General features: G+C 49.1%; 1 long non-coding RNA gene across 1 annotated transcript in view; it reads left to right on the top strand.

Annotated features, from left to right (window-relative positions):
- Positions 1–1,261: 1,261 nt before the first annotated feature.
- LOC147576951 (uncharacterized) overlaps positions 1,262–22,182 on the top strand; it is a 162,451-nt gene continuing 141,530 nt past the window's right edge. The window contains exon 1 of the long non-coding RNA XR_015240588.1: positions 1,262–1,487. This is a non-coding gene — a long non-coding RNA (uncharacterized LOC147576951). The remainder of the gene's footprint in view (positions 1,488–22,182) is intronic.

Genomic DNA, 22,182 nt, shown 5'->3' on the forward strand with positions numbered 1-22,182 from the left:
CATCCTGACTAGTCTAGCTTTTACTTCTTTTATCTCTGCAAAAAGGTATTCTAATCTATTTTCGACTCCAGCTAGTATTCTTATTATCGTGATTCTAAATTCTGGTTGAGACATCTTACTTGTATCTGTGTTGTTTAAGTCCCTGGCTGTCGTTTCTTCCTGCCTTTTGTTTTGAGGTGAATTCCTTCATTTCGTCATTTTGAAGGGAGAAAAAGAATTAATGAGGAAAAAATTAAAATTAAAAAAATATTAAAATTAAAAAATTGAAAACACACACACACAAAAGGAATCGAATAAATGATGCTAGATTGTAGGTGTGTTTTGGTCTGGGTGTTGAAAGGGGTTTATAGATTAGAGAAAAAAGGGGAGAGAAAAAAGAAATCACTTGAAAATTTGAAAAAATGAATACACTAAAGTAGACTAAAATGAAATGATGGAAATTAAATAGAAATTGACAAATTTTACACAAAAGTAAAAAATATAGTAGAAAAAATTAAAGAAAAATATTTTTAATAAAGATTGAAAATAAAAGCGAATTTTTTCTCTTTCTGTATTCAAGAAGAAGAAAAGCAACAAAAAAGAGAAAAAAGAAAAAAGAAAAAAAGAGAAAATTGAATAGATGGACCGGTGAACAGACTGAAATACAACTGAAATTACTTCGTTTTCTCCTGTAAGTCAAATTATGAATCACTTTATAGTCCATAAACTAAGCAGGCGGAGAGACTTGTGTTCCTGAAGAGCGAGGTTGGCCCAGTTGAGCTTGGCTTAGTGTAATGGCTCCGTTCTCCTCTTGATGGCGCTGCTTAGCTTACTGGGGGTGGATCGCTGCAGCGCTTGTAGGTGCATATGCGCATGCGTGGGACTGGTGAAAATGGTGTCACCCAGCCACCCAGTGCCGAGTATTGGAACTTTGTTCTCCAAGATCAGCAATCGCACAGCCGTCCTTTGTCTTCGGCTTCCATCTACTCTCCACTTTTACACAGTCCGTGACCAAGCCCCAGGCAGTACCTCCCTCCTGAGTTTTGTCTCAGATGCAGCTGTGTTTCCGACCCCTCACTTCTGAGGGACTGCGGCTTTGACCCGTTCTGCCCCTCTGCTGGAGGATCTCACTGAGCAATGGTCGGGTGCCGGCCGCACCCAGGAACATTCGCGGGACCATGCTGCTGCTGCTGCCCAGAGACTGCGGCCGGGTGCCAGCCCCCCCCCCCCAGAAAAAGTTCCCGAGATGGTGTAGCAGCAGCGTTTCCGGGATTTACGGAAAACCACAACACACACCTGGCTCCAGTCTTCACCCTTAACGACCTCGTTCCAGCGCCAGCGAACGTGGTTGTTCTCCCGGGTCCACTGGGGCCTTGCCTTTGGGGGACCCACACAGCCCCTACCTGATGTCCTCCCAGCAGGGGAACTGCCTCTCTCCGTGTGGCCCAAAGAACCCTGGACTCCGCTCTGCTCCTGGGGATTCGTCCTTCCCACCAGAGCACCACCAGGTATGGAGCCGCGCCGTTTCAGCCTCTGCGCTCCCTGTTTTTAGTCCTAGTGGAATTTAAACCCTCTCCTTTCTCCCTTTTTGGTTCAGTCCCTGCGGCTGCTTCCACTTTTCCGCTTTCTCTCCAGCTGCTTTTGGGGAGGGTGCTTTTCCTACACTCTCTCCCCTGTCTCCGTCCTCTCTCCACACACAGAAACAGCTCCCTGCCCTCCGTGGCTTCTGTCTCCCCCAGCTCACCTCTTTGCGCCGCATACCTGCTGAATCCTGTGGTTCAGGTTGTGCAGATTGTCGTGTTAATCCTCAGATCAGTTTTCTAGGTGTGCAGGATGGTTTAGGGTTGGTCTGGCTGTATTTTGGGGACGCAAGACACGCAAAAAACTTCCATGCTGTTCCGCCATCTTGGCTCCTCTCCCTTTCTTTGTTTTTTTTTTTTTTTTTTTTAAATTTTTTTTTTTTCAACGTTTTTATTTTTATTTTTGGGACAGAGAGACAGAGCATGAACAGGGGAGGGGCAGAGAGAGAGGGAGACACAGAATCGGAAACAGGCTCCAGGCTCTGAGCCATCAGCCCAGAGCCCGACGTGGGGCTCGAACTCACGGACCGCGAGATCGTGACCTGGCTGAAGTCGGACGCTTAACTGACTGCGCCACCCAGGCGCCCCTCCTCTCCCTTTCTTTGAATCATTCTTGACCTTATGTTGTCTTTCTTTTTTTTTTTATGCTTATTTATTTATTTTTGAGAGAGAGAGAGAGAGAGAGAGAGAGAGAGAGAGAGAGAGAGAGAGACCACAAGTGGGAGAGGGGCAGAGAGAGAGAGAGAGGGAGACATACAATCTGAAACAAGCTCCAGTCTCTGAGCTGTCAGCACAGAGTCCAATCCAGGTCTTGAACTCATGAACATTGAGATCATGACCTGAGCCAAAGCCAGATGCTTAAAAGACTGAGCCACCCAGGCGCCTCTACCAATGTCATTCTTATATATTGCTTATCTTCTGTATGAACTGCAAGTTTCCTGAAGTCTGTGAACTCAGTGTACCTGCTTCTGCACTCTCCCTAGCACTTAGCACAGCACCTCGCCTGTGGTCGGCAAGAGGCTGAACACTCCTGTGAGTGAATCTGAGGTCACGGGAAAGTCGCTGTTATACTGCTGTTTTCAACACGATGAGTTAGATATAGCAGGGTTGGCATCTTGGTCCAACCAAGGGCGGGTCCTGGGGACAGGGGGCACCAGTTCCCAGGAAGGCTATCCTGGGGTTAAGAAGCACCCCAGAGTCAGATTAGGACTGTGTCATGAGTCAGTCCATTACAATGGGAATCTTAGAAGGGGGCCCAGCATGGAGGCCCAGTTATCTCCCTGGGCACTGTAGGTGAGGCCAGGAGGTGAGCCTGGAGATGGGGAGTAAGGTGGGGGCTGTTTGACAGACTCACATAAGACTAAGATTAGTTTACTGGCCCCTGTCGCAAACCTCCGTGTTGACCACTCCTTGGTCTCTCTCTGCTTCTAGTCTTAGTCAGCTGATTAACCATCACCCTTTATCAGTCTAGTCCAAAGCCTTCAGTGATTCCCTCTGGCCTCAGAGAGGAATCCAAGCTCCAAAGCACCATTCTGCCTTATCTCCCGCCCTCTGCTCCCCCGACCCACACAACATCTACTGCTCAAGACTGGAGCTTCTCTGCCACCCCCCTGCTCCCCATGGTGCACTTTGTAGTTTCCTGCCTGGACACCTTTTCACATTCTGTCAGAATGGGCCTCATTCTGTCTTCCATACACCCACACCTACAACTGCATCCTGAGCCCAATTATCTTCCCTGTTCCAGAAAGACCGTTTAGCTTTCGTGGTCCACATTCCACGTTAGTCTAACATCTGCTCAGTGCGTACCAGGTGCCAAGCGCTCTGTGTGGGTGACTCCAGGCCATTCTACAAGTAGTGCCCTGTCCCTGGCTCTGCTGTTGGTACCAGAGGTGGTCTCTTGCTCAGAGTTCACCGCTATTTGTTCAATAACGGTATTGAACCGAGCACTTTAAAATCCAAAACATTCTTTTTAGTCCTGTCATATACAAAATAATCTGTTGGTCTTTTCTCCTGTTCTGCAAAGAATAAATAGCCTCTCCTCCCCTCTGTGACACCAAAGACGATGGGTACTGTATGAAAATGTGGGATTTAGGGTTTCTAATTTGGAGGCGATGTGATATTTTATAAGGATACTGAACTACGACTCAGGGAACCTGTCTCTTGGCTCCGTTCCTGGGCACATCACTCAGTCTGTCTGAGCTTATTGCTTCCTTTGTTAAAAGCAGAAGAGAACTCCTATGATCTGGGCTTTGGTGAAGGGTAAATTAAATAAAGTTATGCCACCACTCTGTAAACTGCAAAAATAACGTGGAATTATTATTATTGTGCTCATTTTTATTGTTGCTCTCCAAAGATGAATTCTGTCCTGAACAGAATAATAAGCAGTGGACAGAAAGGGTGGAGTCCCGAGTTGTAAACGACACAAGATGAGAGTGGACACTTGGAAAACTCCCCGTAGTCTATTGGTATTGGATAGGCTTAGCCAACCCCAGCAATCAGACCAAGATGCCTCTCCCAGGGAGTCCTAGACAGGGCTGACCGACAGGCTTCGAGGCATCTGCGAAGTTTCTAACATTAGATCATTCTGGGAAGAAGACTGGCTAGATTCATTAGATTCTCAATGGTCCCCAGAAGGAAGAGGAAGTAGTGGCCCTGGAGTCAGGCACAAGTTAGTAGCTGGGAAGAGGATCTTTGGTTCAGAAAGGGAAGTTAGGGATGGGGAAATCCTGCGAGTTACTGGGAATGGAGCCTCTAGTCCAGCTACTTTGGAGCCAACCTGGGAGGGTCCTGGATAAGTTTGCCAGGGGTGGTTCTCACTGGGAGGCAGCCTTGTATCCACATATGATGTCAGATCTGTCCAGGGACGGGGGAGACTCCCCGGAAGCGGCTGAGTCCCCTGTCCTGAGAAGGGCTCAAGTGCTGACGAACCCAGCGCAGGTTTTGTAGAAGGAATTCTGGCGTTAGGTGGGAGGTTGGGCTAAAAGGTCCCTGCACTTCCTGACACCTTTCAACTGTTTGTTTCTCTGATAAATGTGTTAAGCAGTGTCCAGAAGACATGATCACTTTGCTGAGTACTTGTATTGTATCTACCTTGGGCCCCAAACTCCTCAGCCTGTTGTGAATTCAATGGTGTGTTTCTTAGCCGGCTGTGTATGTGATCCTTTCCCAGCTCTCACGGAAGAGATCAATGTAGAAGAGAGCAGAAGGTTGGGGCTGGGTCTCCAAGGCCATGTCTAAGAAGGAGCTGGAGCCCAGAGCAGACTGTGTTCTGTGCAGCAGTGGACAGACTTGAGTATGAAGCGTTTTGACAACAATGGCTTCGCTGTCAGATATGTTTGGGAAATTCTGGATGAAACAAAGTTAGGCAGTTTTTGTTTGTTAGCTTGTTTGTTTTATTTCTTTGAACCTTCTGATTTTCCAAGAAGGGAACACGATGTGTGGCATCTCCCTAATTTTTTTTGAGCACGGCACCTTCTTTTCCCCAGGGAGCAATTCTCGAGGGTGATGTTCCAAAGAATACACTAACATTGCCCAAGACAGCTTTGTCAGATACCCTGTCTTTTCTGCCTCCTGTCTGTCTCTGCTTTCATTTTCTGCAGCCAGGATTCTGTAGGGAGACATGTGGAGCCTTAAGAAGACCCTTCCTCAGCCCACTAGGATTTCTGCAAGTGGTATAGGTTTAGGCGTGTAATGAATTTAGATTTAATTTGCAAGTGAAAAAGCTTGCTTTCTTTTGTAGCTTACACCAAAGCTCAAACGTCTAAGCTTCCAGGGTTTAAGTCTAATTAACTGTATTTCACAGCTTATTTAAAGAAAAGAATGGAGGCATTAAAATTGTAAAATCTAATTTTTGAGTAAATCTTTCAGTGCAAAATTAATGTCGCAGTATTAGAGCCGCCTTGGCAATATATCTCTTGTCTTCAAATTTCAAAATGAGCTTTTGCAAACATGAAATTATTCATTAGACTGTCTGGTAAAGAGATAAATAAGTGTCTCTTCAAATCCTCAATCTCCTCTTCTCTATTTAGCCAAAGACGGAGTTATTTGGTTTCAGGGCAAGTGAGTTGATCAGATTTGTGGATTTCGACAGGTAAGGAGAGCAGGAAAAGGAACAGAAGCTGTGTATGTCGAGGGAGTTGGGGTGGAGATTGAGTCCCTTCTTCGTCCTCCTGGCCTGCTCCTGAGGGATTGGCCCTGGGAACAATGACATGTCTCAGCAGCCACACTGGGGCAGGGTGGAGGGCACGGTTTTGCTGGGCAGCTGCTCTGGCTGAAATGCCCAGATTCTCCAGTACCTCCAGGTGGGCAGTGGTCCATTCATTATCATAACCAAGGGGTCACCATCCCATCTGGCCTGTCATTGAAACATCTTTAAGTTCTGTCTCCTTCTCTCTGACCCCATTGCTGTGGCCCGAATCCGGGGGCTCAGCCATCCATCCTTCCATTCTCCTCTGCCACTGTCCCTCATAGACCCCACATCCTGGGCTCCCTAGATGCGCCCAGCACGGGCAGTGCTCTGAGCTTTCGCACGCACTCCTGCAAAACCCTAGGGCACTTTTCAATCACTCCTGCTCCCCACTAGACCACAGAGAATATATCTGCTTCTCCTTTGTATCCCTACTGTCTAGCACTGTAGCTGGTATACAGTAGGTGCTCATGAAGTGTTGGTGATGACGAAGATGACTGATGGAATTTCAGAACCAAATGTTCAGGAACTTTGGGTTCATGTTTTCCAACCGTTTGTTTTGCTGGTAGCTGTTCCTTTTTACCCACGGTACAAAGTTAGGGGGGCCGAGAGGGGGAAGCTGAGCCCTGGGGCAGCTCAATGAGGAAGGGTCACTCTGAGAGTCTGTGTAGCGTGTAAAGAATATACCTGGGTGAGAATTTAGCTCTGCTTCTTATTTCCCAGGTGAACGTGAGCAAGCTACATCACTTTCTAGTCTGTCTCCTGACCCTCAAAATGGAAATAAAAGCATCTACATGTAGGAGTTTTGTGAGTCTTAGAGATCGCGCAGGGATGGTGTATAAGAAGCGCCTCATACTGTTGCCGGGCGCACAGTAAGCCTTCAGAAATTGGTAGCCACTGTTTTTGAACATTGTGCAATGCAAAGAAGGATGAGGTTTAAGTAAGCTAATGCTTATGTACCGGTATTTGCTTCATTGCTCGGTCTTCCGTTCATTTCCTCACTCATTCAGTACATAGTCATTACGTTTGCGCTGCGTGTCACCAAGTGTGCCAGGCTCTAGGGATGTGTCGTAGGTGATCACACTGTCCTGACCTCTCCTGCTGGTCATCGGAATCCAACTTTACTTCTTGTTCCCCTCACCGGTAACCCAGTGCAAGCCACAATTGTCTCTTGCCTGATATGTTCCCATAGCCTCCTAGTCTGCCTACCTCTGCCTCGCCTCGTGCCAGCCCATTTCCTCTGGAACAGAGAAATATTTTAAAATACAAAACGGCCACATGACCGCCCTGATTAAAGCTTCAGTGGCTCCTGATTGCCCATTGGACGTGGTCCATGAGCTGTCATGTAGCTCAGAAAGCCTGGCAGGGTCCTGGCTACCTCTTCAGCCTCATCTCTGCTTGTGTCCCTACCCCACGCAGACTGTCCTGTCACCTAGAACTAAATGCACATCCTATAGGGTCTTCCCTCTGAGCCTTCCTGAAGCTATTCCTCCTGCCTGGAATGTTCCTTGCGTTTCCTTCTCTCACCACCTTCTTGTGTTGGCCTAGCATGTATTCATCCATTTCTTAGGTTAAAGAATTTCTCCCTGGGGGCATTTCTTTTTTTTTTTTTAATTAAAAATTTTTAATGTTTATTTTTGAGAGCGAGAGAGACAAAGCGTGAGCAGGGGAGGGGCAGAGTGAGAGGGAGACACAGAATCAGAAGCAGTCTCCAGGCTCTGAGCTGTCAACACAGACCCTGACATGGGGCTCGAACTCATGAACCGTGAGATCAGGACCTGAGCTGAAGTTGGACCTTAACTGACCGAACCACCCTGGGGGTCTTTCTTGACTTTGGGAATAGGAGAGGCACTCCTCGCTCCTCTCATGGCACTGACTGTTTCCCTGATACTCTGTCCCCACATCCAGCCCGCGTATTACATTCAAAGAAAGCAGAAGATGGACATCCAAAAAGTATTGAAAAATAATTTTAATCTTTTATGAAGCTGTTTGAAAAATGCCAAAGGGACATTTATTCCTAACACACAGCAGAACTTTAAAAACCCCTCTCTTCTCTCTCTCTGTCTCTCAGGACCCCACACAGGGCCCCAGCATCACAGCGTTCCCTTTGCCCTCCCTCCGCATGTTCCCCGAGCGACGCCGAGCACAGCTCTTGCTTGCTTTTATTTTTTTACTCCCTCCCTCACCTTTCTAGAGTTCCACTCACAAGTAACTTTCTTCACTTTCAGTCTCATTTCTCAGTTAACAAAGGACAACGCACAAATATCCACACGACCCCTGGCGTACCCACACCACATGTTGGAGAGAGATCAGCCTCTGTCACCCGTGCTGGCTGCCTCTGACCTTTCAGATCGGCCCGGCTAGTGGAGGAGATCACAAACTCAGCGGCCAGGCAAAGGTCGTACCCAAGAAGTGGTCTAGGGTGTAGTGGAGCCTGGACGAATCTGAGCCAACACTCCCTGCCTTGCGTGGCCCTGTGAAGTGGTTCTTCTCAAGAGCAGTGACTTCGATTGTTGTGGTCTGCTCAGTGTCCCCAGCACTTGGGAGGGGAACCAGCCCCAGCACTGAAGGAGGAATGAATGAAAGGAAGGAATGTGGGCCCTGTGTTACCAGATCTCCTGAGTTTATCAAGAGGAGCCAGGAATCTGAATCTCAATGAGAAATCTGAGTTTTAGCTGTCAGATACAATTTCAAAGTGTTTTAAAAATTCACTGTGGGCCAGGCTCCTGTGCTGGCAAGCACTGACCTCTGACTTCAGCTTGTTAGGCTCCTTGAATTCCTTCTCTACATTTTACTTGATTGCAACAGTCCGAAGGGCAAGCCCAGGGGCTCCTTATGTTTTAGAAGGTGGGCAGGTGGGGAGGAAGTCTGGACGTTCTGGAGCTATGAGCCTGGAGAGGCAGAGAAGCCTCCCATTTACCCTGGAACCCCAGGCCTCACCCAGGGCCTAGCGCACAGTAGGTAATTGGCGAATATGTGCGGAAGGAATGATGTCCCAGATGTGGGAACCAGAATCTCCTGAGTTCTTGCGCAGGTGGCATTCTGCTTAGAGAGTGGGGTGTGGCCCAGGGGGGCATGGGGCTGTGTGTGGAGTCTAGGGGCTCAGCTCTGCTGATAACTAGCCATGCTGTCTTGTCTCCTCTCAGGCTGTGCGTCTGTGTGGGGGTTAGCCTCATATTACTCGGTGCCTTTCAGCTCAAACGCCTCTGCTTCCAGACAGGGTCAGAGCAGAGGAAATTGGACTGGAGGGGGCCAAGGTGGGAGAGGAAGAAGCCAGAGTTGGGCTGGGGCAGGCTGTGGCTCCCACTGTCCCAGGTCCGTCTCAGCAGCCCCACCTAGAGGCAGGCAGAAGATCCATCTCCAGGCATATAGCTTTCCGGGCAGAGGGAAGCCTGAGCGCTTGCTGTTTGTTTGTTTGTTTGTTTTTCCTGAGAAATCTTGGTCCCATGGGAACTTCTTTGAAGTAATCACTTCTCGGAGCCAATTAGCGTCTAGCCGTGCTGTGTGGAATGGCCCGGGGGAGGCAGCGTGGGCTGTCTCGCTGTGGCAAAGATGGTGTGCGGCAGTGGGGGAGGGAGGGATGCAGCGCTTTGCTGCATCAATAGGGTGGCTCGCCTATGGTTAGGCCACGCCCCTCTCCCCTCCCCGAGCCCTCGTAGGTTTTTTGTTTTTTTTTCTTTCCCCCCAGGATGAGTGGGACTCCAGGACAAGTCTACAGAAGACCACTGGGCCTGCAGGGTGGGGGAAGGCATCAGAAGGCAGGGCAGTTGGGGAGCTAGACCCAAACCCCAGCTCTGCTCCTTATCAGCTGTGATCTGGGCAAGTCACTTCACCTTTCCCAGCCTCCATTTCCTTTTTGCTAAAACGAGAACACCTGGCTGCCTACCTGGAGGTCCTGTTGTCAGGGTGAAGCAAGTGCCAAGACCCTTTGTGAAGGCAACAGGAGGGCAGATTACTTAATCTTCTTAAACTCCAGTTCTCTCTCATCTGGTGAAGGGATTGAGTCCAGGAGGAGAGTGTGTAAATGCTTGACATGTAGTAAGGACTAAAGAGGTACTGGTGTCTGTTATTGTGAACTCTGGCAGTACGTAGACTCTGGCCCCCAAGCAACAAGTTCTGAGTTACCATAGTGAGGGGGAAATGCCACAGGGCATTACAGGTTTCCAGCTGCTTGGGTGTTCTTGGGCCGGGATGTGCTGACAGATGAGAGGAAGCAAGGCCCTTGCAGCATGGGGTCCAGATGACTCTGGCTTGGGGTGGACTGGGGAGGACATGGGTCAGGAAGGAGCCCGCTGTGGAGCCACCTGCTTACAGAGCGATGGGGTCAATTAAAGCAGGGTCTAGAGGCAGCGCAGAGATGACCTTTTTTGAAGATGAGACTCGGCGAAAGTGAAGTGGTTCAGAACTAGCCTCTCCAAAACGTGCCACTTTGGCAGGTGGATTATTTTGAGCTGAAGACAATCAAGGCCCAAAAGACTCAGGAAGGGCTTTTTACCTTCCCCTTCACTGCGTCTAAGAGTTTAGACAGAAGCCCTGATGCAGAAAGAGAGCCGTGAGCACAAATAACTACAAAGACTGGGCCAGGGGTGGTGAGATGGGGGTGTACCGGGCCTGTGTGTGCAGAGTCCTGTCTGGGTCCCATCATCTCGGCATGGCATGACAAACTTTTGTTTACCAAACATTTGCCCTTCTCGTCTTCCTGTAAGTTTTTCCTCCCCTTTGAAGCCCAGACCCCTACACCCTTCTCCTCAGCTCAGGATGGTGAATCAGCCTTAACTGCCTATCTTTGAGCCTCTCATGTCTGTGTGGGGCTCCTCTATGTATGAAGTTAAATTTGTCTTTCTCCTGTTAATCTGTGTTATGTCAATTTAGTTAATAGACTAAAAGAATCTAGAAGGGTAGAGAAAAAAAATTCCTCCCCTGTAAGAGGAAGAAGCTTAGCACCAGGCAAGTGAGAGGCAGACCCAGGCCCAAGTCTTGGATTCCAGCCCCCTGGTCCAGGATTCTGTTCTTAACCCCCACAGAGGGGATGCCCATAGGGGGTCCAGTGGCTGCATCTCACAGCCACTTGTACATTATGATTCTCCCTTTACGTGGAGTTCTTCCACCTCCTCTGTGTACCCTAGAAGGCAGGACTCAAGCCTGGGCTCTCCTCTTCCCCCTTCACTGTCCCAGCAGAGACCCTCCAGGGAGCCATTGTGGCTGTGCTTTTTCTGTGCTGACATGGGATTTGGCCCAGGGCAGACAGGTGCCTTCAGGCATATAGTAGCCTGGAAGAAACATGTAGGGGCATTTGAAACCTCCAAGCTGGTAGGTTTGGGCTTCTGAGAAGCTGGGTAAACAAACCTGGGCCCAAGAGGAAACTCATTCTTTCTTTCCTCTGCCTTTCAAACTCATCAAAGTCAAGTTCTCAAAGCTCTACTGTCTCACAAGTGCCTTCAAATGGGTCTCATTGTTTTATTTATTGTGCTTATCACAAGTACAAGCAGCCTGGAGATTTCCGGGCCAGTCAAGACCTCTGTCAGGGAGGGTTGACATTTCTGGGGGATCTGAATGGTCCTTTGGGGCAGGCCTGATTCAGAGAGGAGGTGCTAATGGAGGTTTCCCAAGTGGGTCATTTCCTGCACGGCTTTCCATGCCTAACAGACCTGGATACACAACTCCATCCATGATCCACTGTCCCAGACAGGTAGGTGTGTGTCCTCCAGCTCAGGAAAATGCTCCAGCATTCTGGCTCTCCCCATGGACCACTAATTAGGGCTCAGCAGCAGCACTGATGAAAGTCGCTGTAACCTTCTGATGAAATAGCATGCAATAAATAGGAACCAAGTGCGTATTGTGTGTGTGTGTGTGTGTGTGTGTGTGCGTGTACACGCATGTGAGTGTATTGGGGGAGATGCAGAAATAAAGGAGGGCTGCCCTGTGGTTCCCTGAGGCCCATAGCCCACTGTAGGGAGAGGGAGGCAAGCCCCAATCACCCTGCCACCTGGTGGGCTGGGCTAAGTGCACCATTGAGGTAGCAAGTGCCGGTGAAGAGGGAGAAGGATTCTGATCTGAACGGGAGGAGGAGGGGAGCATGGTGAAGGTCAACAGAGAGGCTAGGGAGGGGTGTTCAGTGGAGGGGTGAAAGAAAGCAGGCTCAGAGGCAGGGAGTGCATGTGAGTTTGGTGGATGAATGGTGGCCAGCCTACTGCTGCAGAAGAAAAGTCATGGTCAGGGATGGGTCCTGGGAGATTGGGTTGGGCCAGACCATGGGAAGCATAACGTTGTTCTGTGGGCACCTGGGCTCATCTGTCAGTTTTTGAGGAGCATCTCTGGGGTTACTGTGTTCTGGGTGAGCACACAGCTCGACGCTGTGCTAGGGTCACATTTTTGGCAGTTCCTGAAGGTTTGCAGACAGACAAGCCTGGCCGTGGGCTTTGCTGGACATCCAACCCCTCCCGTTCTTCTGGATAACCGATAGAAAGGCCCACCACAGAGAGGTCCTCCGAACATTCGCCTGCTTCTTCTCGAATGGGCTCAAAGTGGGTTCACATGTGCCCTTCAGGCACTGTGGCCAGGCAGCAGGTAAAGCCTGGGCCAGCTGTGGAGTCTTGGCTGACCCCCTACCTCTCTGAGTCTGGTTATCATCTTTGCAGTGTGGATGATGCTACCTTTTTTTGCCAACATGACATAATGTGTATAACAGTGCTTTGAAAGCTGCATTATACAAATGCAAAGTACTATTTTTTTCCTTTCCTTTTATTAACTTCTCATCTATCCTCAGCCTGCCCTGTAATTGGGCCAGGACCAAAGACCTGTCTCCTTCCGTATCACAACGGCTGTGTGTTGTGGAGGGCAGATTGGATCACCTCTATGTTTTAGTGATTCCAGGAAGGCTAGAGGCTGGAGAGGTAAAGAGGCATGGGCTTGGTCAGGCAGAGTGAGCAGAGTGGCTGTGTCTGGGCCCAGGAGAAGATGCTAGAAAGGGACAGGAACATTTTTATTGATGACATTGAAGACTGCCATCCTCTCCTTCTCCTCCTTCATCTTCATAATGTCCTGGACCCCAAGCACCTTCATACCCCTCTTCTCCTTTTGGATTCCTTTATTTCTCATTCTGAATGATTCAGCTTGTGTGTTCTCTCTCCCTGAAGCATTTCCCGTTTTTCCTGGGTGCGTGGTCTCTCATCGTCTGTGGCATCTGTTGGCTTCCCTCTCCATGGTGCTTCTCCACTGCGCTGCGTATCGCGGGCATTTGCGTAGATTTCCTTTCCTTCCTGTTTGCTTTAGGCTCCTCCAGAGAGGGGGCCATATCTTTTGGGCCTCTGTGTCCTCTTGTCAACATTCTTTGTGCCTAAGAAGCCTCCATGAATACTGGAGGGGTTAAGAATCATCTGTCTTCAGAAAGTGTCAGTGAGACCCAGTGCTGGGTTGGATGCTGAGGCATGTCCTCCAGAAGGCAGCTCCATACCTGCTCGGTTCTGTAAAACAGGTGTCCTGCTGAGTCCAAGGGCAGAGGACTGGCAAATCCGGGTCTTTCCTGTCAGCCATTCCTGTAGTCGTGCCCCGAGCCATGGGCTGGTCTGAGTTCCTTTGTGCCTGATCCATTTCATTCCTGTTGCAAGGCTGGAAGTGAGGCCTGCCTGGGCACTCAGAGGCAAGGAAGAGAAAGGGGACAGGAGAGGGTGGGAGGTAGATGTGTTGGGGGGGGGCACGCGGAGGAGGAGACCGGGGCCCTGAGAGAGTCCCAAACTCCCTCTGGATCCATAGAAGTGAAGGAATAATTCCTCCACCCTTCTTGTTCCTGGCCCTTGTAACCCCCTGAGCTCCTTCTTTGTCCTGGTGAAATAATGGCTTGTCAGAGAGACACGATTGTTACTAATTGCTAGATTGCTTTGTGCCTGTTGTTCCCAGACAGGCAAGGCGGGGCCTGTCTCTCTTGGGGGGGGGGGGCCTCTCGGTCACCTCCTCCTGGTAAGGGAGACACCAGTACAAGGAGAGGAGGAAGCGAGGTAGACAGGCCCCCTCCTTGTGTCTCTCCTGGTTTACAGCTAGTGGCCCTTTCAAGGATGACACTAACAGATATAGGCACCCATGAAATCATTCACCCCCACGTGAAAATACCTCTCTCTACATGCTGGTGTTCCATGCCCAGTGATTCACATGAATAAATGCAGGTCCTCGGCGATCAGGGGACACAACCAATAACCACAGCTGGGCAGGCTCCACAGTCCAGCAGTAATGATGGCAAACACCTCCATACCCACGTGTGCAGATATGAGCAAATGTCTGGAGATGTGAGGGCGAGAATTAATTGCACCCCTCTTCCCATCAGTTTCTGAATCAAGTGAAAAGTAGACACAAAAGGCAGACAGTACCAAAATATTCCCGTATTTCATCCCTTTTTAAAGACACATATTTTCACATTTTTGAAATTGGGGTGTGTGTGTAATCAACTGCATCAGTTTGTCGAAATACTAGCTTTATTGCTAGCAGAGTTGATTTAAAGATAGGAGGCCCACTCGGGCTTCCTACCCTTCCCTCCGGCATTGAGGTTGCTGTCACAAACCAATAACCCAGACACCTGCAGGCCACCATGCTTCAGAACGGAGCCTCCGAGGAGGACGGGTGTGCCCATTCTACACTGACCTGGTCCATGTAGACACCATGCCCCAGACTTTTCCTTGTCTTGCCAATTAAGTAAGGGGAGGAGTGGGTCAGAGGAGGGAGGCAGGTAGAGAGGAGAATAGAAATTTTTCCCACTATTTCCTGTAAGGCAGAACTTCCCATTGTATGAGTCAGAGCAGGAACAGAAGACACAGTTTTCCCTCTCGGATGGATATATCTGGGTACCAGTGAATGGGGTGAATGGGTAAAAACCAACAAACACATTTACACACAGCTGATGTACATATTCAAGTGTGCATTACACTAGCAGGTTCATTGGCTGAGGACACACTTGTGAACAGTTACACCTGTGAGGTTTTCCGCATCAGGCGCCTGCGCAGAGACCCAATAAACACGCACGCTCACATGGGGACACACGGTGTGTGGGCCCACTTGGATGCAGGTACTCATACTTTGTGGCACCCTCCTCCTGGATCTTGGCCAGCATTGTCCTGCAAGGAGCCATGAGTCATCTGACAGTGGAAGACAGAGTGTACAGATCTGCTCAGAGGCCACTTTATGGAGTTCCTTAAGCCAGAGGGCTGCTGTGGGCTGAGCGTTGGTAGAGTGACTGGCCTCCAGCCTGTCACTACGGTCATTTCTTCTAGCTCACTGTAGGTCTGGGTCTCCTGTTGTTGGCTCTCAGCTTTCCGGAGGACTCTTGGACAGATGTGCCCGTTCCCAGTTGTCCCAAGGCCTGGGAGAAAGCCCTGTTACCACGCCCTCTCCTTCCCGAGTCCCCCCCTCTGCAGGCTGTGCTAGCATGCCCCCCCTGGAAGGGCTGGACGCCATTGGGTCCACCTCTGCATTGTCACTTGAGGAAGCCCAGTCTTCTTTAAAGGAAGCTCTGGTGCCACCTCTGTCTCCTCAAACCCTGACTGTCTGGATAGCTGCCCTCCTCAGTCATTCACAGATTGGGAGCTCTCTGTGCCTCCCAGTCATTTCCAGGCTGTGCTTGCCCACTTCTCATTAGACTGGAGGCACTCCATGCATGGGGGCCGTGCCTTCTCATTTAATTATAAATGTTTGCCAGCCAGTTTAGAACAGGCATTTAGAGATCTCCTAGTCTGACCCCCCTATCTAACTGATGAGGTTTCTAAAGCCTAAAGAGAGGCAATGAGTTGCCTAGGGTCAACATACATAACCAGGGTTTAAGACAAGCTCCTAGCCTCCTGTGTGTGTGCAAGGTAGATGGCTAAGCATGAGATGCTTCTCTGTGTGGACTCTGTGTATGTCTGTGTATATACCTGTGGTGCTAGTCCCCATGTGGTGGCATTTTGTGTTCCTGGGTGTGTTTCCATCTGTGGAAAACTGTAGGGATATCCATGAGAATGCTGTGCATGTATCAGTGTAAATTCTGTGTGCCAATGACCTTCCATATCCATCTACATGTACCTAATTATGTATCCACCATGGCTTTTGATGTAATATCCAAATGCACCTCTGTGTGTGTCTAAGTGTGTATACCCATCCATGGATAGCTGTGTGTGTAAAAGTCTACTCCTGTTTGCCCTGGGCAGGTCTGCACCAGCTGTGTGTATCCATTTATGTGTACAACCAAACGTGTGCATTTCTGGTGTGTACATGACCTTGGTGTCCATCCATGTAAATGCTCTTTGTGGTTGTTGTTGTATGTGTGTGTTTCTGTATAGCTCTGACATTTCCAGCCTGCATGCAGTGTGCTCACTTTTGTGACTCAGGCAGCATGAGCCCTTCTGCTCAATCGTTGTGGTCCCTGGGGACAGGCCAGCTTCTGGCGCAGTCTGCCTTCTTGGTCACTGGACTAGCAGCCTGCGTCTTTCCACTCAAGAAAATGTTGCTTGGACCCCCGTGTAGGCTCAAATCATGTAACCTTTAATGTTTCCTCTCCTGTGGGGACTGTTCAATTTTTAGCCTCTCTGGGGTCCCATTTGTGTGATGTCAGGTTGAGAGAGAGACTGTGGCCTGGTACAGTCTTCCCAAAGCCACGTGACTCCATGCCCAGGAGGGTGTCTCACTGGGTAGAACTTTGCATGGGCTCAGATCACTAACCTCTTCCTAACTAATAGTACAGCCTCAACTTCAGCCTTACAGTCAAAGCCTGCTGGAAGCTTTGAAGTCCAAGCCTCCCATCTTAGGGATAAGACACTGATGCCTGAGGAGGAAAAGCAACTTACTTTAGGTCATACATTTACTCTTGGGACTCCGGTCCCGTGCTCTTTTCCTTGTTTGCGTCAGGCTTCCTGGGGCAGATGGCTAGCAGCCCACTGAAGATTCATGTTTCCCTTCCGCAGTGTAGAGTCGTCATGGGTTAGTCCCCATGCAGACAGGGATGAAATTCCCATCACCCCTTGCATCTACATGGGCCACGTGACTGAATTCCGAACGTGCAATATGAGTGGAAGTGACTGTTATATGTCAGTTCCAAATCTTATTCATAATACCCTCCCAGACATATATTCTCCTAATCTTCCCCATTTGCTGGCTAGAAGTGAGGGCCCACCACACTGATGGTGGCAAAATTGTTACCAGTATCCTTAAGACTCTGAAATCCTGTCTCACTGACATTGTCTCTAAATGACAGGGTAGCATAGGGGGCGCCTGAGTGGATCAGTTGGTTGGGCATCCGACTTCGGCTCAGGTCATGGTCTTGTGGTCCGTGGGTTCGTGCCCCATGTCGGGCTCTGGAGCCTGGAGCCTGGAGTCTGCTTCAGATTCTGTGTTTCCCTTTCTCTCTCTCTCTCTGTCCCTCCCCCACTCATGCTCTGTCTCTCGCTCTCTCAAAAATAAACATTAAAAAAAAATTTAAATTACAGGATAGCATAGATTGGGGTCCATTTTTGGTCACCCGGAGCAGCCCAGCCCTGTGGCGAAACCTGAGTCACCATGGTGACTGTTCCTGCAGTATATGATAAAATTAATGGTTGCACTCATTATAGCACTTCTGGCTGTCCTTTCAGCAAATTTCACCCTTCAGAAGGATCACTGGCTTTTCTTATGATGCCCCAGAATCATCATTTAAGCTCTACTCACACACCTCAGCCCTTTCAGCCAATGCCTTTGCCCCTTAGAGGACTGATCAACGTGACATTTGGTGATCAATAGCACATGGTTGATTTTCCCTCTGCAAACTCTCTCCTAGCTCAGAACCCCTGGCTCTTCCCAAATGGTCCTGATGAGATTCTTCTCTATGTCAGCCCCATGAGCTGCAGGGAGTAAGTTTTGTTACTATAACCTGGGTCAGTGCTAATGATCTCAGTAAATGATTCTGGGGATTTCCTCCAAGCCAAGCCCTCTGAGTTGGCCATATATGCCATCCTTGGAATTTCAGCCCTGCCAGAGTCAGCAGCAGGGGCAGAGTCTAGGAAATGACATAGTAGTATGAGAAGACCAGGAGTCAGAAGGTCACTGAGCCCTGCTCACTCAGAAGTCCTTAGCCAACAAGTGTGCCACAAGCATGCACAGAAGGCATGCCACACTTCTGCTCACACACCTTCTATTGGTAAGTTAAGTCTTAACTCTTTAGCTTCCCATTCAGGATTTTCATAACCAGGTTCCATTTTATCCCTTGTCATCTCCACCCCCCCCCCCCCCCGCCATCACGTATACCCTCACAGCAGTTTACCTGGGACCACAGCAGCTCCTCAATATGCTTTGACCTTTTATACCTGGGTTCTTATTCATTTTTCCCTCTGCCTCGAATACCTTTCCTCTGTTCTTGGCTTATTAATTTCCTTTTCATTCTTCTAGACCTGGCTCATGGTCACTTCCTCCATGAAGCCCTCTCTGACTTTCAACCCAACCTCCAACATAGTTAGGAACACCCTCCCACTTAGATCATATGCCATGATAGAGTAGTTTTCCATGTTTTATACTCAACATCTGTCTAGACTGAGATAAGATGTTTGAGGCTGGGGAGCATGTCTTAGTTATCCCCGCACCCCCAGCATTGAGCTCAGTGCTTGGCATTTAGCATTTTGTTCCAGAATGGTGTGAGTCCTATTCGCTCATGTTGGTGGGGAAAAGGCTACTCTAATGTGGGCTTGTTTGAAGGTCTCCCGTGTTGCCTCTGGTCCCAGGGCTCTGTTTGGACCGGCTCTTTAGCATGCGAGATGACTGATGGATTGGGAGCAGGACTGTTGTCCTTCCTCTTTTTAGGGGAGTCAGGAATTGCAGAGGAGTCAGTCCTGAAGTCACGTAGCCCCAGAGAAGCAGGGAAGGAACATCAAATCCATGGCGGCGGGGGGGGGGGTGGGGGCGGGAAGAGCTGGAGTTAGTGGATGAACTTTTGTATTTCATCACTTCTACATTTGTTCACGTTTTAGCATCTCTGAAATCAGAATGGATTTTTACCATGGACAGCATGGATAGCATCTCATAGTTTGACAGTATGCTTTTCTTTCTCAGTGATACATAATGTGATGGCACATTTTAGAATTGGTGTCTTAGTCTTGATAGAACAGGTTAAGTTACCTATTAGCAGAAGTCAGGGCTAAGACATGGATACTGAAGAAAGTCAACGCTGGAGTCAGATTTGGACTTCAGGAAGAGGCAGAGCCAGGGCGATGGTGAGGCGAGTGAGGCATCTAAAAGAGGAAATGGGAACCAGAGGTGTCATCTAGCATCTTAGTGCAGCTGTGTTTCTTTTAGAAGGTGGAGGTGGGCCTCCCTGTGGCTGTGAGTGCTGCCCTACCCCCTCCAGAGGTGAACCCCCCTCCGTCTCTTGTCAGTCCCCCAAATGCAAGGACGCCTTATCCTCCATACAAATCTGTCCACAGGCCTACTTTGAATGGGAAGATGCACCAGGAAATAGATGGAGGAGAGAATTAGTGCCAGGGGGTAGGTAGGTGATGGCTCTGTAAAAATGTCAAGTTCAAATCACTGGCTCTCAACCAGCTGCAAAGGTCCATTCCCTGGGAGCTTTTCGAGAATACGTTGCTTGAGTCTTAACCCAGACTGATGAAACTGCTATTATTCCCAACCTAGGGTTGAGAATCACTGGCCTAAAGTATTTCTTAAATATTTAATGCTAATCGTGGAGGGCTGACTTCAAAATGCAAATTATATTGTGAATCCCCGAATTGGAGAAATAAAATAATTTACATATAAGTAGCCCTTCGGTGTGCAAAGCATTTCCACAGCGCGTGATTATATTTGCTTTTCTGAGGTAGGTAAGCATGTCGCTATTATTATGCTCATTTTGCAGAAGAGAATCTAGGATAGGAGGTCAAGGAACCTCGTAAAGGGAGATGATATTCAAGCTGAGTGATGGAGAAGATCCTATGCTTGACCACTTGGCCCTAGAGAAGCTAGTGGTGGGTGTTTGGTAAAAGAGGGGAGAGAAGAAGCCAAGAGTACCAGGTATAAACAGGGAAGAACGGAGATGGCCAGGGGGGCCGGGGGTAGGGGGTTGGCAGCAATGGAAGATAGCAGGACTGATATGCAGGCATGGAGGCAGAGCCTATTAGAATAATTAGCTCAGTAAAGGAAATACAGAATATCCAAGTGGTTTTAGCAGATGGAAAGCCATCTTTAGAATCAGCTGAGGAGACCAGCTTCTATCAGAGACTGGAAAGGTGGGACCGAGGAGAAGTCAAGGTTTTCCCAGAGAATCTATGTTGGTGAGGAAGATGAAATCAAGACCAGAAGCCAAAAGGAATATACCAGAATCCTAAGCAGAAAAGACGTGGCTTTTCCAGGGACCTAATGGAGGGAGAAGTTGGCTGCAGAGTGAGTCAGAAGAGAAGAGGAGCCTCAGAACCACAGGCAGGGCTTGGGGTGAGAGCAGGGTCCAGGGGAGGGAAACACAGCAAAGCTCGCTGAAGGGTGGGAAGCTGGACCAGTGTGGCATACAGTTGGGCATCCATGGTACCCTGCAGCCCCTGTTCTTATCTGGTCTTGGAGTCAGCTGTAGGACCTCACCGCAGGGGATGAGAGAGCAAGGTCAGAGGTGGGGAGCAGATGGGTTCATGGGCTGGAGTGTGGCCCCCTTTAACTGGGAATGTGGCTGCAGTAGGAAACTCCATGGAGCCCACGAGATGGGATCCTCTTCCACAGGTCTGTGCCCCTCTGTAGAGTACACAGACTGTAGGTCCCAGGAAGCAATAGGCCACCTTCTAGTTCCTTGTTAATGCAATAGATATGGTCCTCTTGGTTGGGGGGAGCAGCTCCCAGGCCAGGCTTCGGTCTCCAGTAACGGGAAACTGCAGCAGCACATCCTTGCTCCGCCGCCTTCCTGTCTTGTCTTCTTTTTAACGAATTCTGAATCATAATGAAAATTTTCCTTGGATGTACTGTATGCCTGACAATCAAATCACTACTAAATCAATTCTTTGCAATCAATGTTTTTCTAATGAATTTTGCATTTCTAATGGCAGGACCCGACACTACCTGTTTATTTTGTCTCTTGCCCTTGGTTCCCTCCCCTGCCTCCTTGCTTGAAGCAAATGGCCGCGGAGGCTGCAGGAGCCGAAGGGCAGGCCCACCGCAATGTCTCTTTCTCAGCCCCTCCTCTCTTTCTCCTCGCCCTTTTCCTCAGCAGCCCTCACCGGGAAACTTAATGGGGTGTTTCTGGAATAATTGGAATGATTTAAATACGCTGGTAACAAAGTTTGTCAGGAAAAACCTCACAGCCCACCAGGACTCATCCCTTATATCTATTCCATGCTGAACAAGGAAGGGGTGGACAAGAGATGCTTGGAAAATGGTGGGTATCTCTCCCCCCTCACCCCCATTCTTCTTGCTTCCTCCTGAGAACCTCCCCCCAACACCCTCCCAAAGCACAGAAGTGGTATTGGATTAGACGCAAAATAATTTTTCGTTTCAGACTTCTGCGGGATTTCCGGGCAAAAGAATATATCCACTAAGAAAATAACATTGCAGGAGAGGCAGGAGATGACTGCCAGACGAGGGCTGGTTCCTAAGGCCCAGATTCCTGAATGAATACATGCATGACTGACTGACTGACTGACTGACTGACTGAAGACAATAAGGACCTGTAGACTAACGGTCTAGAGAGGTGGCTTGTGCAGACTATGACCTAGAAATTAGATCCACTGTGGTAGACACAATACCACCACACCCCCACCCCTCTGCCAAGTTCTAGTCCCTGTAACCTGTGACTATGGAATTAATCAACTTGACTTTAGGATGCAGAGAGTAGACTGAATTATCCATATGGGCCCGGTGCAATCACAGGGGCCTCCAAAGTGGAAGAGGGAGGGAGAAGAAGAAATGAGTGTGATGCCATGTGAGAAGCACTCAGCCTGCCTTGCTGGCTGGGACAATGGAGGAAGGGGCCACAAGCCAAGAGATGCAGGAGGCCTCTGGCAGCTGGAAAAGGCAAAATCCAAACTGGTTCTTCCCTAGACTCTGGCAACACATCAGTCCTAGCCAGTAAGACGTGTTTTGGACTTCTGAAATCCAGAACTGTAAGATAGTAAGTCTGAGTTGTCTCAAGCTACTGAGTCTGTAGTGATTTGTTGCGGCAGTTAATAGGAGATGGATATGGAAATGCTTCTAGGTGTCCTGAATCTGGCTGGCATAATGGAGGGAAGGATGAGGTGCATTATAATTGGTCCTAATCGACCATGAAAAGTGCTTTTTTAAAATAAATATATGTGCAAAATACAGGCAGGGCCCAGAAGGGGGTGCCTGGCAGGGGTGGGGAACATCTGAACAACTCACTGATGAATGCATTCATTCGTGGGCCTTGGAGGCAACTAGGCCAGCACTCTCTTCTGGGCCCATCACCACCAGGTAGGGAAAGTGTCCTTCTCCCCTCTCATACCACCCCAGCTCCCGCCTTCC

Source organism: Puma concolor, chromosome D1 (genome assembly GCF_028749965.1).
Source record: "Puma concolor isolate L17-30 chromosome D1, mPumCon1.1.hap2, whole genome shotgun sequence".
Classification (NCBI taxonomy): Eukaryota; Metazoa; Chordata; class Mammalia; order Carnivora; family Felidae; genus Puma; species Puma concolor.